The sequence below is a fragment of the Dipodomys merriami genome, unplaced genomic scaffold (genome assembly GCF_024711535.1).
Source record: "Dipodomys merriami isolate MVZ:Mamm:240054 unplaced genomic scaffold, mDipMer1.0.p SCAF_2356, whole genome shotgun sequence".
Lineage (NCBI taxonomy): Eukaryota > Metazoa > Chordata > Mammalia > Rodentia > Heteromyidae > Dipodomys > Dipodomys merriami.
In genome coordinates, this window is record NW_027203778.1 from 35,874 (window position 1) to 47,022 (window position 11,149).

The window sequence follows — 11,149 nt, forward strand, 5'->3', positions numbered from 1 at the left end:
TTCCTTGTATCAATGTCTGCTATCTAATTGTTTCTTGGTGTAGGCCTTTAAGTTAGGTAGTGTATGGTTTCAGTTCCTCAGTTTCACAGTGGATAGAATACTAATAGTGATAGAAATATGTTTTTAAAAGAACTCCTGAGTGAGGTCTAAAATGTCATAGCATGAATTAAATCTTGGATGTTAATGGACTTTTTGTCTACCCTTTTTATAATTTATTGGTTACTAACTATTTTAATTGATATTACACAGGTAATATATGGAGGATTTACAGTTACTTTTGACTGATTGATTGAATGAATTAGAGTGATCCCTTATCTATGGAGGGAGTCACATTCCAGATACCCTTGACATAGATGATAATCCTAGAGGTAGCAATAAGTAAACTGAAATAATCACAAGAAACTGCATTTATTTTTTGTGTTGGTCCTAGGGCATTAATCAAGCCCTGACTGCTGTCCCAGAGGGTTTTTTTTTTTTTAAATTTTAAGTATGACTATTACCCGATGATTTTAGCACATAAGAAAAAAATATACTCATGATGCTGAGATATAAAGACCTCTGATTGAGCCCCACTTGGCCTAGAAAATGCGTGGGACACTTCTCTCCCCAAAAGAGATGGAAGTGGTTCTGTGCCTCAAGGGGTAGAGGAACAGCTTTGAGAGAAGAAGCAATAGCATCATGCCAATTCACTGAGTTCAAGTCTCAGTATTGTTATACATACACCAGAGTGTGTGTATAACACACACACACACACACACACACACACACACACACACACACACACACACACAAGAGAAAAAAGAAAAGGAAAAACCCTGATAAGTTAATTAAGACACCTAATGTGATAAAGAGGAGGAAGCTTGAGGAATCATTTCTGTATTATTAGATTATTAAACCACAATCTACAGGTAATTTAAAGTATACAAATATAGCTGGTTCACCAGAGTTTCATTCTTGTTAATCTGTGAGTGTGTATGTGTATGCATATGTGTGCTCACATACCCTAGTACTAGCGCCTGAATTCAAGCCCTTATTCACTTCCTTAACTTTTTCTTTCAAGGTTGATGCTCCCCACTTGAGCTTTATCTCTAATCTGGCATGCCTGTAACTCTAGCTACTTAGGAGATTGAGACCTGGAAGATTGTAGTTTGAAGCTCCCTAAAGCAGAAAAGTCTGTAAGATTGTCTCCAATTAACCAGAAAAAATATTGAGAGCAGAGGCATATCTCAGCAATTTTTCTGAGGTAACCTTGGACCTTTTCTTTCTTTATTCAGTGCTTATGTAACATACAGAGTCATATAGCTGCTTAATGTATTCAACTTATAGACACATATGAGCATGTATATAATTTTATAATATGCACATCAAGAGAAAATATACATATTTTTGTTTTTATGATCAGTCCACATATCTACTAGAAGGTGTGGAGTTCCTCACTCACCCACTGCTGTGCATATGCTATTATTCAATTATCCGAATATCTTTGTATAGGATTCTATGTGTGTACCCAAGCACGTGTGTACCTAGATTAAACTCATTTCCTTGCACTTGTTAGACAAGTGTTAGACAGCTAGCCCTGTTTATAACAGTTACTTTTGAATGAATATCATGCATTCCCTAGGTTGTGTTAGAACGCAGTGTTAGAATGCCTCTCATACATACCTGGAAGCACTTATTGATTGAGAATGGGATCTTTTTTCCCAGCTGTGGGGCTTGAAGTCAGGGTTGAGCACTGTCCCTTAGTTTCTTTTGCTCAAGGTTAGAGCTGTACCACTTGAGACTCTTTTTCTGTTTGTGTGATACTGAGGAATCAAACCCAGGGCTTCATGCATCCTAGGCAATCATTCTACCACTAAGCTACATTTTCAGCCGAGACGGGGATCTTGATAATTGTTCCCTATACAATCCTGAACTCTGGTTTCCAAGTAACTATTTTACAGGGGTGTGCCACTACACTAATTGTAATTTTTAAATTTTTATATATTTCATTTTCTCCTTTTTATTGTTAGTACTGGGCCTAAAAGTTGTTCATCCTGTTTTTCTTTTTCTTTTTTCTTTTTTTTTTTTTTTTTGGGGTCCGGTTGTGGAGCCTGAACTCTGGGCCTGGGCACTGTCCCTCAGCTCTTCAGCTCAAGGCTAGCGCTCTACCACCTGAGCCACAGCGCCACTTCCGGCTTTTTTCGTTTTGCTTATGTGGTGCTGAGGAATCGAACCCAGGGCCTCAGGCATGCAAGGCAAGCGCTCTACCACTGAGCCACCTTCCCAGCCCTCATCCTGTTTTTCAGAACTTTTTTAAAGGGAAAATTGGTTTCAAGAATTATTCTGGGGGTGTTTTGGTTTCTGTTTTGTGCTGTGCTGAAAGATTTATTCCTGGCTGGTGGAAATCTCTCATGGTGGGTGGTGAGTAAACTGTGGAGCATTGATAGGGTGCTATGTGTTACCTTGTTTGTCCTTTTAGATTTTCATTTAGATGTGTTGTTCCTCAAAATAATTCCTTTACTAAAGCAGGATTGTCCTTTTATTTTTGAGACCTATTGTAGCCCAGGCTGATCTTGAACCCATGATGTTCCGGATCAACTTCTTGAATGGTAGGATAACAAATGTGTAGCATCACTCATAGCAGGAATGTTATGTGATTAGTACACACTTCTACTCAACTGCCTTTAGTTTGATACCATGGCCAGTGTTTACAAAGTATTGTTCTATATTGGAAGATATCTTTAGAAAGCATATCTTGCTCTAGGTAACTGAAGAATGTAAAAGGACAGAGCAGGCCAAGAAGACTGTTGGGAAGGACAAAGGTAAAGAGTAGTATGAATTATTATCATGGGCTTGGAGTACAGTGATGCAGGAAAGAACTTATACAGGTAGAATCCTGTGAGGGTTGTGGAAGTAGAACAGGTATTTTCCAGGTATATCAAATGTGAGAATGTCCAGGAGGAGGGACAAGCATTTTATGAACCTTGGAGAGGCAGAGCAGCAGAGAACTGGATGGATGGAAGCAGAGTGGAAAAGAAAACAGAATACTCTTTGGGAGTTTGTATGTTTACTAATTTATTGCTTGCATAAAGCATCAACCCTACCAGCAACAGAGGAAGCTGCCCATCCCAGCCCCATGTGTGTGCTGGAATGGGTGGGGCTACTGAGAAAGTAAGATGTGGAAATTCAGAACACACCTGAGCCTGGGTCATTCTATAAATTCACTGTGGAAGAGTGTACCTAGATTTGCCACATATGAAATTACACTTGTTAGGGAAGCATGAAACTGACAGACCTTTTAATATTACTTAATTTTAAGTAGGTTCTTGTAGGTTTTCTTGGGCTGTTGACTGTAGCCCTGCTAGTTATGCCTCCCATACATACTGGAATGACAGATGTATGCCACTACATCTAGCAAATACTGATTGAGATAGGTTTCTTGGTTAAAAAATATTTCCTTGAATGGTCTTGAACCATAATATTCTCATTGTGTCTTTAAAATACCACTGAAGAAAAGGTTAACCAATGTATCCTTGTCCTCAAAAGTTAATCATGCCTCTAATAAGGATTTGCCTTCTCAAAGCAGGGTAACACCTCACAGAAGTGTTATATCAGAAGGACAAAAGTACAACCAATGGACTAATCACCAGGCAGCCAGAAAGAATATGAGCCTGGCTTCTCTTGGCTGGGAGATCTTTATCTTTGTAACAGAATTAGGCTTTACTTTTCCTTTATAAGGTCAGTTAGCAAAAGATCAATACAAAAATAAACAATTTGCATTGAGCCTCCTATGTAGAAGATTCTAGTGACAATATCTCCTCATGGGCTTTGAGAACCCAGTCTTTGGTGTGACAAGCTTGGTGGGCTTCAAGAAGTGCTTTCTAAACACACAAAAGCAGAATCTGCTTCCCATGTTCCCTTGTAAGACTGTTACACTTGTATGGGATTTTAGAAGTCAAACATATGTTTGAAATCCTGATTTTCACAGCCAGTTGACTTACCAGTTTCCATTTTAGCTTCTTTTTTCAATGTTATGATAATTTCTTAGTAAACAAAGTATATAACAATAGTACCCAAGGAAACTGAAATACAATAATTATTTTACACTCTCTATATTTGTATTCTATCACTATCTTATATTCAATCAATAATTATCTGATAGCCTTCAATGGCTTTGTCAAAGACCCCAGTGGCCTAAACTTTGCCTAGTTTGTGTCAGCTCCATTCTTCATGTTAGCTGGCTTTGCTGTGGCATGTGGCTCCCAATTATCTTATCACCTTTCCCTGCTCAAACTTTTTGGTTATTTCTTCCCTTATCACCCCAGCTTCTTTGTCCAGGTGAAGAGGTCTCTAGGCACATTTGGACATACTGGAGGCTCCGTTGGTTTCTCACTTCCTTCCATCTTCACTAAAACGAGTATCTTTCTGGCCACTTGGCATTAAATATTAACTACATGATACCAGATTTCCATTGTGTATGCCCAGCCAGGCCTTTCCCTTCTACTTCACACCATGCATTAAGATGAGTGAAATGTTTTTATATGCAGGGAAATAGAAATGGAGACTATCATGCTGAGTGAAGTAAGCCAGGTTAAAAAAGATAAAGGTCACATGTTTTCTGTAATATGTAAATACACAATCTAAAAGATAAACATGTAAACACACAGAGAATCATATATAAATACATTTATAGAATATGTCTATATGTTTGGGAATTTTTGAGGGAATTAGTAGGATTAGGGAAGGATAAATAAATGTTATTTGGCATCTGTGCATGGCAATGATGACAAAGGAATCTCACCGAAATCCGTTGAATATTGAAAAGGAAGCTAGATGGGGAAAGGGAGAGTCAGGCCATCAGTATGATTAAAAATACTCAATATAAGTTTGTAAAATTTTATGGTGAAATTTCTTAAATACTATAGTTATGCAATTTAATTAAAATGAGATATAGGAATGCTAAACAACTATTATATGTGTGTTTTAATGGAAGTGAGAAGGACAGAGAGGGCAAAGGTGGGAAAACATGTTCAAAATAGGTAGTTTTTTAATGCATGTAAAAAATGACCAACAAAGCATGTTGACATTGATTTGAGAAAAGTCTGTAGATGTGTGAGAGTGATGGAGGAAATGAGTCTCATAAAGATACAAATCAAATCCTTGGAAGAATGTGTGCTAATCAAAAAGTGAGAAAAAATTACTACAGATTTATGTGCTATTTTTCTTATTTCATATGCTAGTACATCTTTTTTAATTTTGAGAGAAATAGATTTGGTTGTATATAAATGTCATAATTCTAATCTAGGAGTTAAGATTTTCTCCCCACTCCATCTGCACAACCATATATTCCGTTCCCAAAAGAATTCCATTGTCAGATATATATTGCTAGAACCTTTCCCATGCATGTACAAACTTCTATGTCCATAAGTATAAAATACATACATCAAATGTTACCAATTATATCATATATAGGTTGCTTTTCACTTGATAGAGCAACCTGTGGTTTTCACTCTATATGTCACTTTGTACTTAATCAGTCTATACATGATCAGTGGCCATTTCAATGGTTTTAAATTATTTTAGACACATGTCATTCCTGCTAATGTCTTTCCAGTAGTGAAGCATAAGAGTATCAGTGGAGCACAAGGAAAGTGGCTACACAGTTTCCCATTCCCTCCCCTCTCCTGCCATTCAAATTTGTGATAGTGACTGCCAAAGAAGTATGACTATAATTTTTTTTTTATAAAATGCAGGACCATCTGCCAAGTAAATAGTCCCTTTTAAGAGAATGTGAAAATCAGTGGGAGTTAACATTTGTGAGCATTAAATGTTGACATATGACTGAGTTTTCTAATACATAGTTAACTTTGTGTGTGTGTGTGTGTGTGTGTGTGTGTGTGTGTGTGTGTGTGTGTCTGTGCTTCTGTGTGTCTGTGTATCTCTGTGTATATGTATGTATTTTCTGGACCTGAGGGTGAAATCAGAGCCTGAGTGCTGTCCTGGAGCCTTTGTACTTGAACCATAGTTCCATTTCCTATTTTTAGTGTTTAACTTGAGATTAGTGTCTCAGGGACTTCCCTGCTTGTCCTGAGTTGGATCCTCACATCTCAGGCTCCTGAGTAATTAGGATTACAAGCTTGAGCCACAGATGTCTGGCCATTATCTCTCATTGGTTCTCAGAATGACATTTTTCTTTTTTTGCTGCAAAAACTGGCAGTGGCCACTTCATTGGCCCGGATAGAACAGGAGCATCTTCAGAGATTGTGTTTGGGGCCTAAGTGAATGTAAATAATATCTTCCCCACCAGCTAATATGTCCTCATCACTGTCTAAATAATTTCTTTTAGATATATTGTCTTATTATTGTACAAAATAATGGACTCCATTATATTTTCCTATTTTCATACTACTTATTTTCATAATATTCACTTTCATTACACTCTTTTGCCTGTCTCCCCCCATGGTTGCTTCTTGTTTTTACATTTTTCTCTCTCTCTCCCTCCCTCTCTCTTACTCTCGCTTTTTCTCTCCTTCCCTCTCTTTCTCTCTCTTTCTCTGCTTGCCTCTCTGCTAGTATTTGCTTTACACTTTCTACCTGCACTCCCCCTTTTAAGCAAAGCCTCAAGTTCTGGGTTTTTGCTTATTAATTGGAATTAAGAATTTTAGCCAGGCATCGGTGGCCCTCACCTGTAATCCTAGCTAGTCAAGGTGCTGAGATCAGAAGATTGCGCTTCAAAGCCAGCCTGGGCAGGCAAGTGCATGAGACTCTTATTTCTAAATAACCACCAGAAAACCAGAAATGGCTATGTGGCTCAAGTGGTAAGGTGCTTGCCTTGAGCTGAAGAGCTGAGGGGTAGTGCCCAGGCCCAGAGGTCAAGCTTCATGTCTTACCAAAAATAAAAGTGTTTCCATAGATTTTTCTTTCAAACCATGATAATAAATTACATTTGTTCATGTAGATAATATAGGAATTTAGTATTGTTGGGTTATTAACAACTACTTAAATTATTTTTGAAAAATCATAATGAACTATGCTTTATGAATCTCATCTTATTCTGAAATATTACAAAAACAGTAGAGTTCTTCTATAGGGTCCCAATGTAATAGGAAGCCCTGTTTTATATCAGAAGTATCTATCAACCATTTCTTTCTCCTGTATCTTATTTTACATCTATTCAATTATTATTTTTATTTGTCAATTATCTTTCAGTAGTTGTACAAAGGAGTTGCCATATAACAAAAGCAGTTGATGAATACAGTGCATATTGATTTGTGCCACACCTACAATAATCACACCCCCCTCTGACCCACCATTCCCTTATATTTCTTAGTTTTGCAGTATAGGCAATGAATTCCTTTTTAGCAAATTTAGTTTTATTTATTTATTTATTTATTCATTTATTCATTTATTTATTTATTTATTGTCAGGCATGGGGTTTGAACTCTGGGATTGGGCATTATCCCTCAGCTGTTGCACTCAAGATGAGCACTCTACCACTTGAGCCAGAGCGCCACTTCCTGTTTTTTAGTGGTTTATTGGAGATAAGGGTGACATGGAGTTTCCTGCCCGGGCTGGCTTTGAACTGAGACCCTCAGATCTCAGCTTCCTGTGTAGCTAAGATTACAGGCCTGAGTGGCCTGTGCCCAGCTGATTATAGTTATTTTAAAGAGGTTGTGTAGAGGGATTTCATTTGCATAAGTCAGATGAGAACATTTCCTTTCATACAACATCTTCTGTTCCCTCATTTTCTCCCAATGAGCTTGACTACATTCTGCCCCTTCCTCCCTTCATTCGTCTACCCTTTCCCCACCCTCTTTTTGATGTACCCCAATTTCTTGCATTAATATTCTCAGGCTTTGTCCTAGTCTTTCTAAAGATTATACTACTAGGGCCACATTGGCAGCAGCGATGGTGGAGCAGGAAGGCTCTCACAATGAAGCCCACAATCACATGCAAGTTAAGCTGCATGGAGAAAGGCGGCCAGTATGGGGCACACCAAATGTACTGGACCATCTTCTTCAGGTACATGTCCCAGAGCAAGCCCTCTGAGGCCCAAGAGCTCATGTGCTCAGGAGCATACTGCTGTTCTTCCCTCATGGCCAGCAAAACAGCACAGCAGAGCTGTCCATGCTGGTGTTGGAGTCCCTGAAATGGATGTAGATGGCAGAAATGGATGGAGTGTCTGGCTAGGGTGTTCAGTTGATGGACCCCTTCTCCAGAGCCCTGAAGTGTTCCAGTTGGGGTTCCTGGAAATGGGGCCATCCTTAGCTCCTTCCATTTTGGGCCCTGACCCTGTGGAAAGAGCCGAACTACTGGGAATCTTGATACTACTTTCTACACTCCACAGACGGTGAGGGCTGTGCCAACATGCTGGTGGAGGACTCCACGGCCCACAGCTTCCATGGCAAGTGGACATACTTGTGGCTCAGGCAGTGCTGCAGTTTCTCTACTGGAAAACAAAACCAGGTCTGTGGTCTTCATCATGTATGCACAGAAGCAACATCCATCAAGCACGGGCCGCCCTCCATCCAATCCCTGCTCCACTTCATCTGATTTCTGCTGCTGGCCTTGGATGGCAGCAAGCTAACCACGTTCATGGTGCTGTGAGAGCAGTTCCAGCCCTCCCTGTGCAGGTACCCAATACATGACAAGTAGCTCGACAGGACAGAACAGGACAGGAGAGTTGTCCCTCAGGGTACATCCCAAGCTTTTGTCTTCCTATGGAGGCAGTTGGCCACGTCCTGGCCTCCCTTAGTTACTCTATCACCTACAATTTTTCTTAGTTATGCTCTATGTATTAAAAACTTCTTTAAAGACAAGTTATTCTGTTCATGGAGTTCATACTCACAGCTCTAAATACTGAGATGCCTAAAATATATCATTCTGCTTTGAGTAAATTCCCTCCAAAAGGTTTTCCAATTCAGAAGTTTATCTTTAATGGATTTTATAAAACCTTTCAAATGTTATACAAAAAAATAAGGACTAAGTAAATGAACGATCAAGTACTTAATGATTAGAAGACTCAATGTCCTGAAACAATTCTCCTTACCTGCTCAGTACATAGAGTATAATTCCAGACAAAATTCAGCCAGATATTTTTTACGAGAAACTTTTAAGAGGGCAAATAGTATTTCCTCACTTTCTAAGGAAATATTTTTGTAGAATCAAAATGATCTCTTCAAAGTTTTAGGAAAATCAATAATAAATTCATCAGTACCTAGAGTTTTATAGATTGCAATGCATTTAAATGTAAATTGAGAAAATTTGTGTAGATTCCATTTTTTTTCGTTCTTCCTTAAGTAGGTTTGATAGGTTTTATCTTTGAATAAATCATCTGAAGCTGTTTATTACTGTACTTTTAAATTTTATAACGGTAGGATTTCTGATAAAGTACTCATTTGTTTTGGTTATTGGCAACTGGTTTCTTCTCTGTTTTGTTATTTTGTATTTTGATCCGTCTTTTAAAATATATATCCATTTATTGATCTATTCAGACACAGCTTCTATTTTCACTGATTTTCTCTGCTGTGTTCAAAAGCAGGATTTTTTTGCCACTTAACGAAATGATTCTTAAATAGAAAAGCAAAAGAAGAATAGAATAGAAAAATAAGAGTATCAGTTCAAGCTTGTAATCCTATCTACTCAGTGGGCAAAGAGCTGAGGATTTTGTTTCAAAGCCAGCCAGGGGAGGAAAACCTGTGAGACTCCTATCTCCAACTAAACACCAAAAATGCTGAAAATGGAGTTTGTGGCTCAAGTAACAGAGCACTGAGCTAGAATTACATATGTGAATCCCCAGTGTCCTGGTAAGTTGTGTTTGTTTGTTTTTTTTTTGAGGAGTGTAAATGTGTACAATTTTTAAGTCCTTAACGTAGCCCACTGCATGTAGTATGAAGTTACACATGGTCTGATCTACTGTCCATATGGTAATCACTGAGATTTAAAAGTCTGTCTTCCTGAACATTTTCCAATTTTCTTCTTTGACCATACATTTAGGTATCAGGGGTTTCCTATGGTCAATTTTCATTTAAGGAAAAAATCATTTCAGATTTCATTTAAAGTTTGAGACTGAGACTTGTAGTGTTTGATGTTGTTGCTCTTTAGCTAGTACTTTACCAACTAAGCTATGACTTTAATCCATAATTTCAGGTTATTCAAAATGCTAGGAAAGGTAATAGTGATAATAATGCTATTAAGTCTTTCGCCCATCTAGATACCCACATTTGGTTTGTTTGGGTTCCTAGTTTATCAGTATATTTATATGTCATAATTTTGTTTTTGTTTTTGTGCTATTACTGGAGCTTGAAATCAGAAACTTGCCCTCTCCTTGAAACTGGACATTGTTAGCACACACTGGTAATTCTATCTACTCAGAGAACTGAGATCCAGGTTTAAATCCAGCCCAAGAAGGAAAGACCATGAGTTTCTTATCTCTAAATAATCCCCCAAATAAATTTGGAAGGGAATCTGTGGTTCAAGAGTAAAACACCGCCCTTGAGGGAAAATGCATAAGTGAGAAGGTAAGGTCTTGAGTTTAAACTCCAATATCAGCACTCAAAAACGTTGCTTTCCTTGAGCTTTATATTAAATTGCTCAGAAAATAATCAGCATTGTAGTAATGTTTAACATTACTATTACAATAATCAGTTATATTTATTGATGTTATTCCTTTATTTTCCTAAAGTTTACTGACACATTAATAGAAAGACAGTAATAGAAAGACAGGATTACTCTTTCACAAGTATTTATGGTAGTTGAATATATGGAACAGAGGTGCATACCAGGAGTTTGGACTGAAGAGAGATATTTGCAAGCTCTTCACATAAATAAATGATAGTTGAAGACCCTGTGGGCATGTATGAAATAAGCTAAAGAAACCAGTAAGGAAAGATAAGGCATGATTCTGGAAAGCAAACAATTTTGGAAGAATAGAAAACAAGAAAAGTATGTAGCTTTTGGTAAGAACTTTCTAACTCACCTACACAGTGAGCACATTTGATTCCTCATTTCTAGTAAAAGCCATTTTATTTTCATTAACAATGATCTATTTGTTCCATTATATAAATTTAACATATTATATATTTCCTAGTAGATTAATATTTATACTTTTTTTCCTTTATAGAAGAAGTCCTACATTGTAGACAAGGCTTACCTCAAATCCTTATTCTCT

At 37.7% G+C, this 11,149-nt stretch overlaps 1 pseudogene; it reads left to right on the top strand.

Annotated features, from left to right (window-relative positions):
• The first annotated feature begins 7,945 nt into the window (after positions 1 to 7,945).
• Positions 7,946 to 8,674, top strand: LOC138835394 (Golgi to ER traffic protein 4 homolog pseudogene; annotated as a pseudogene).
• The last annotated feature ends 2,475 nt before the right edge of the window (positions 8,675 to 11,149 follow it).